The sequence below is a fragment of the Lycium ferocissimum genome, chromosome 4 (genome assembly GCF_029784015.1).
Source record: "Lycium ferocissimum isolate CSIRO_LF1 chromosome 4, AGI_CSIRO_Lferr_CH_V1, whole genome shotgun sequence".
NCBI lineage: Eukaryota > Viridiplantae > Streptophyta > Magnoliopsida > Solanales > Solanaceae > Lycium > Lycium ferocissimum.
Window position 1 is genome coordinate 7,845,016 of NC_081345.1, and position 6,107 is coordinate 7,851,122.

The 6,107-nt window shown below is 35.8% G+C and overlaps 1 long non-coding RNA gene across 2 annotated transcripts; it reads left to right on the forward strand.

The window, feature by feature from the left end:
* The first annotated feature begins 351 nt into the window (after positions 1–351).
* On the forward strand, positions 352–5,889 carry LOC132051495 (uncharacterized). 2 transcript variants are annotated; one of them, XR_009413738.1, is made up of 5 exons: positions 352–477; positions 1,116–2,329; positions 2,441–5,178; positions 5,407–5,474; positions 5,757–5,889. It is a non-coding gene; the product is annotated as an uncharacterized LOC132051495 (long non-coding RNA). The 2 variants fall into 2 exon arrangements; XR_009413737.1 differs by lacking the exons at positions 2,441–5,178; positions 5,757–5,889 and having other exon boundaries at positions 358–477; positions 1,116–1,190; positions 5,407–5,717.
* Positions 5,890–6,107: the final 218 nt, after the last annotated feature.

Consider the following 6,107-nt stretch of genomic DNA (forward strand, 5'->3'; position numbering starts at 1 on the left):
CAACAACATGTGTTACCAATATATAGAAATAGGAGTTTTGAGGACGGACATGGGATGAACACTGCATTACTTAAATGTACTAAATACCATGAGAATTGTACCGTATGCTGTGAGAATTGTACCGTTATTTGGGCTTAACTTAACATTAATCAACAAACACGTGTATAGCAAACTTTTTCAAACAAAACCACGTGTTCCCTTTTTATAATATCTATATAACTACATCAAATTCCATTCACTCTTCCGATTCTCCCTCCTTCAGCGTACATTTCTTCTTCTTCATACTTCAATAGTTCAATGTGTATATTTCTTTGGGTAAGTTCCTAAATTCTTCTTAATTTCTTTCTTCTTCTTCTTCGTTATTTTAGTGTTGAATATACACCTTTGAGTTTTATCCTTTCTTTCTATATCCAGAGCTCATTTTTCTTTCTGATTTTGCTTTTAATTTTCTAGCCTCTGCTGTGTTTATCATATTCAGTAAGTTTTCACCCCTGTTTCTTTTTTTCTTGCTCAGTTTTCTAGCCTTATGTCCTAGATTTCTTTGAAAATTTGTCTATTGTTGGTTTGATGTTGGATCTAGAACGAGTTAGGGTCAAATGGTATTTTGAAATGCTGAAAGAGTGTGATTCTAAATAGCCTTTGAAGGAAGCTTATTCTCTACATGGTGAATAATAATGAGTGGATAGAAACATATTTACATTTATGGGTCTCCTTGAATACTTTCTATTCGAGCATGGGGATTTCACTCCAGCATGTAACGTGTTCGATTTAATTCACAAGAAAAAACCTTAGTAAGGAACACATAGTGTGATGTGTAGACTTTTAGTCTCTATCAACTCAATGCTTGGATAAGATTTTCAATCTATTGTAGAGAACCACGGTTGTAACATAGTTTCAAATGTTCTCATCTAAACCTTAATCAGAAAGACCGTCTAAATTGGCTCACGCAATGCCCAAAAGCTAAACAGAAAATTGGCTTGGTTGAGTGTTAGAGTTTTGATTTCGAGCAATTGAGCATCATAGATCCTGACTTTTTGTCACCTTGCAAAGTGCTCTACTATCTTTTGACACTATATATGAATGTTCCGTTGAATATATTTAACTATTACTTGTAGTGCCTGAATTCTCTAAGGACTTGGCTTTACCTATATGTCACCATCTTAACAAATGATGCACGACAACATGCGGAGGTAGCTTCTCTTTTCATTATTTTGGGAAGTCTAGATGAATATGTTGTGGTGTATTTGATTAGTGAATTATTGTACCTGAAATGTTGCCTATGACGAGGATGTGAAGGCTTAGCATTTGTATATCCAAACAAATAATTTTGTTGCGCCTTTCCGGAATCTATAGTTTCATGTCAATGTGATTTTTGCAAGAAAATGCTCGATGTAAAATTTTGAAAATGCGTAGGATCTAATGGGAAGAAGGTTTCTTAGTTTTGATGGACCTTCAGCTCTTGTGTTCTCGATGTGCCCTCTCATAAAGAGAATATCACGTTTTTCTGATGGAGGAAGAGGCTCAGTTGGACTGTTAAAGAATGCGTTCATCTTATTTTTCATTGTTCAGGAAAACAAAACAAAATTGGTACTTTATTTTTAGGAAATTTTGCGATAAAGATTTTGAAAATTCTACTTGAAATGGAAAAATGAGGAACTGGTTGCTTCCATAAGTGTAAAGCAGTTTTCATTCACATTCTTATATATGTATGTGTGTGTATGTCATTATAGATGATAATATCATGTTGAAGATAATATTATGTATGAGACTTGATACCTGTGAACTTTCTCCACCATTATTACAATATAATGACTATCACAGTTGAACACTTTGAAATGTCCACTTTTGTTATCTCAAGTAGTTGAGTGCTTCCAGTTACTTCTTAAAGTTTAAAGCTATCTAGGCTGAGACAAGGATTTGAAAATGACATGGCTTAGTAGTTTTTCAATTTTTTTGCAGTTACAAGTGTGGTTCACCTTTACCTTACAAACAAATAAATAATTGTTCTTTCATCTCTGGACCTCAGGTAAATCCTAAACCAGACAACATTTGTTCACCTATTGTCTGGTTCCGAACTTCACTATCACTTGAACATCAATGAGGGCTATAAGTAATATATTTGTGTGAAGCTCTGGGCCTTTATAGACAGTTGCCAGCCCCAACAACAAATAGACACACCGGCTGAAGCTCCGTAGGCTTTTCCTAATAGCTTTTGTGTGGCTATTTCTTGAGTCATAGCAAGGAGATTTCCCACTATCATGGAAAGAATTTTTAGGTGTTTCACAAGAAGAAATCATTTACCGAGGTTCCACTGTTCTTGCCTTCCCTGGTGAGTGATTGAGTTTTTTCTCCGTTTGCTTTATTGTCGTGAATTGACTGTTGAAGGTGCTTTTTACTGTACTGTGTGAATTCAATTGTAAAGTAGTATTTTCCTTTTCAGGATGCAAACAAGAAATGAAAACAAGCAGATGGGGTTATTGAAGTTGGGATTGATGAGTTAGAATTAATTCTTTCAGGGAATCACATATAATATCAAATGTTTGCTATTGCTTTTGCACTTACATATGTCGTGGCTGGTGAAAATAAACTAAATCAAGGCTTAGCTAACAAATTAGCTAGAGCTGGTGGAGTAGCTCAAAGAGAAAGAGAACATACCGATATCTTAAGGAAATTATTGATGACACTTCCGGTCAATAGATGAGTGTTATATTTTTATCTGTTGCGAGACCTTTGCATTTGAAATGTTGTATTTGCACATAGTATTATAGATGAATAAATCATGAAAAATATTGCTCCAACTGTTTTATAATTATTAAGAAAAAGCTTGTGATTTTCACTTAATGGTTCATTATATATTATAATTATGTTGTCCCTAATTTCTTCTTCAATATGAGTTTGATATCTATGACAAATTAATTATTGTTATGTAATCATGGATTAACTATTACTTTACATCAATTGCTTATATTCCATGATTTTGAATTAATAGGCTGGGATTTTGAAAGCTCATGCTCTTGATTTATGATGATTTACTTATTCTTTCCATCATTGCATTTTCCCGTTGAAGTCTCTTTGCCAATATGTTGCTTGATATTATTTTAAGATAAGCGTTCCCGATGTCAATTATGTGCTCATAGATGTGGAGGATGCTTCACAACTGTTGCTTCTTTAGCTTACAAGAATCTTCACATGAGGAGATGAGAATTGTGTGTCAAGTCTTACATGTGGAATAGGCAGGGAGGGTAATGATGCCTTTTTTTCTCCATTGTGCAGTTGCATGTCTCTTATGAAACTATTGAACATACTTTTAGATTGAGTTGGGTGAATGTGCAACTCTCAAAAGACCTGTGTAACATCCCGTAAACCTGAGTTAGGTGTGTATGTGTAAAAACTAGTTTTAAGATGATATTTTAGCTATATGAATCCATTCGGAATGAATTTGGGGGATAAGCGGTTGTTTTGAAGTCAAACCAAATAGTGAAGTTCGTAAGATTTCTCAAGCTTGTCTAAATTTCGGTAGGTCTGACTTCAAAGCTAGTTTTGTGAAAATATGTTGGGATTTTGGGAAAACATCCTGCATGAAAGTTGTAGGTCTTCGAAACACCTTTCCAATGGTAGGTCGTCCAGCTCCAACGGAGCTCTCTGTTAGGAGTTACGCCAATTTTACTGAACATCGTCTGTGCAGTGTAAAAATTAGGCATGCGGGCGGCGCCCCAGGACAAATTTTTAGGAAACTCAAAATTTTGACACCTTTAAAATAGATACACTGTGTGGTGCGCTCAGGGGACGCACCAGGCCATTTTATGCCTGAAGCGATTTTTTCCGAATTTTATAAAAGCCTAACTTCGTTATATTCAGTCCCACTTCGTTTTGGCCGACTTTTTGAGAGGAAACAACCCTAGGGTTTCCCCAAAACATATAAGGTAAGTTCTTGATCAATTTTCATCATTACTTCATCAATCTAATATCAAATTTACCTTAGTTCATCTCTCCAAATCCTAGATTCTTGAAAACTCTAGAGAGGAGAAGAAGGGGCGTGTAGAACTTCGTTTAAAAGATACGAACTTTGGTTTCCCTGATTTAATTAATGACTTTTAGGCTAGTATAGATTATACTACACGATTGGAATCCACTAATGATTCACATGAGGTTCAAGAACACGTTTATAGGCTTAGAAAAGCCCTAGTTTTTCGAAACATAAAGAGAGTTCGTAGAAACGAATAAAGCTTTAATCTTTCTAGTATAAATCCATTGTAGATTGGTTATTGAACCTTGGGAATTCAGTTTTGCTAGCTTTTAGCGGGATTTGAGGTATGTCTCTTTTGAACATACTCTTTCGAATGGTTTTATGAACTCTTTGGTTGTGGTTTGTGTGCGTAAGGGACAAGCCACATTAAACCTTATTCGTAGTATATTATGTATACGTATTCACAATTTTTTTTTTCCCTAAAGGATGATTGAAAGTTGAGATATACACTTGTAGTATTCGAACTTGAATTACCCCATAAGGGATGTTTAAACTTAATAATTGAAAAGCTTGACTATCTCACGTGAATGCTCCATAATGGGTTGTGTTGAACTTGAAACTTGTTTAAATAAGTGAACCCGATTTTCTAAAACTGAAATGATTTGATGTATCCCTATAATGGGATGATGAACATAATCCTTAACGAATAATGAGACTATCATGATATGACTTGTGATTCGGCTCCCATGCCATGATTTGAGATTTGGCTTCTATGCTATCATTGTAGTTCGATTTCTTTACTATGATTCTCTATTGTTTGTGTTTGGCCTAGCTACTCGGGAGGAAGGGTAGTCACTATAGATCCTAGTGGGGTTTTCCTAGCCATTCGGGAGAAAAAGTGACCATCGAGGGTCGATAGCCCTGGTGTGGTTCATGCCTAGCCATTCGGGAGGAAGAGGGTTCATCAAGGGTTCATAACCCTGATGTGATTTTGCCTAGCTATTCGGGAGGAAAGATAGCCTTCGAGGGTGACAACCCCGATGTGGTGCTACTAAGCTGGTTTAGGGAACCTTAAACCTTCGTTATATTGATTTGGGCTTGTATTGGCATGTGTTACTTTGATTTGTTGTGAGTGGCTTGATGATAATGAACTCGTTCGCCTGTGACTGGTTTGTTGATGATATTGATCTCGAGTTGAAAAGGCTCAAATGGTAATAAACGGTATATTGAATTGAAAAAGATGTATACTTGTCTTGATGGTTTTCTATTGATGATTTTAAGTTGTATGATTGATCTTGTCTTTGATTTCAAATTATTCTATTGGAACTGTTTTCCCTAATCATTATTGTATTATTTTGTTATATTACTTATTGTCCTCGAAACACTCATTGAGTACTCAGTACTCAGGCATACCATTGTTGTTTTTGATGGTATGTTAGGTAACGAAGATGAGGAGGTACAGACAGATCTCGCGGATTAGGAGTACTTGCTGCCTTCCAGACTTTTGGTGAGCCCACACCTTCATTCGTGGGACACCCTCTATTTTACTTATTGTTTTTAGTTTTCGGGATGCGTCCCGAAGTTAGAATATTGTTTATGTCTCTTAGAAGCTCCATATATAGTTGTCAGATTGTGGGTAGTGTGTTGGAGTCTCGTATGACTCGTTGGGGCATTTTTGCCACGTTTATTAACTAAGTATTTGATTTGACTTCCGCTGAATTATCTCTAAGTCTTTTATCCAATTTATTAATGACTTGTTTCATATTTATTAAGATGGGTTGTTTAACAGAAACGATTAGATGTTTATTGATTCATAAGGTGCTTCCGGTGTTATCCATAGCATTGGATGCCTGTTACGCCTAGGGTGGGTTTTGGGGCGTGACAACCTACTTTGCGACTGGGAGGAACGCAAGTAAATAAAGGGACTAAAAAGCATTTGGAAGAGTACTAGTCTACATTGCAAGGAGTTTGTGGAGTGGGAGAAACTAAATGTATTATTGAGGGGAAGTCTACTACTGTACTGTCTTTTAAGTTCATGTATCTTCTTACCTATGGTGTACATAATGAGCCAGAACTATATATGACAGACTTTTTTTAATGGATGTATGGTAGAATTTATTTATTTTATGGGAAGATATTG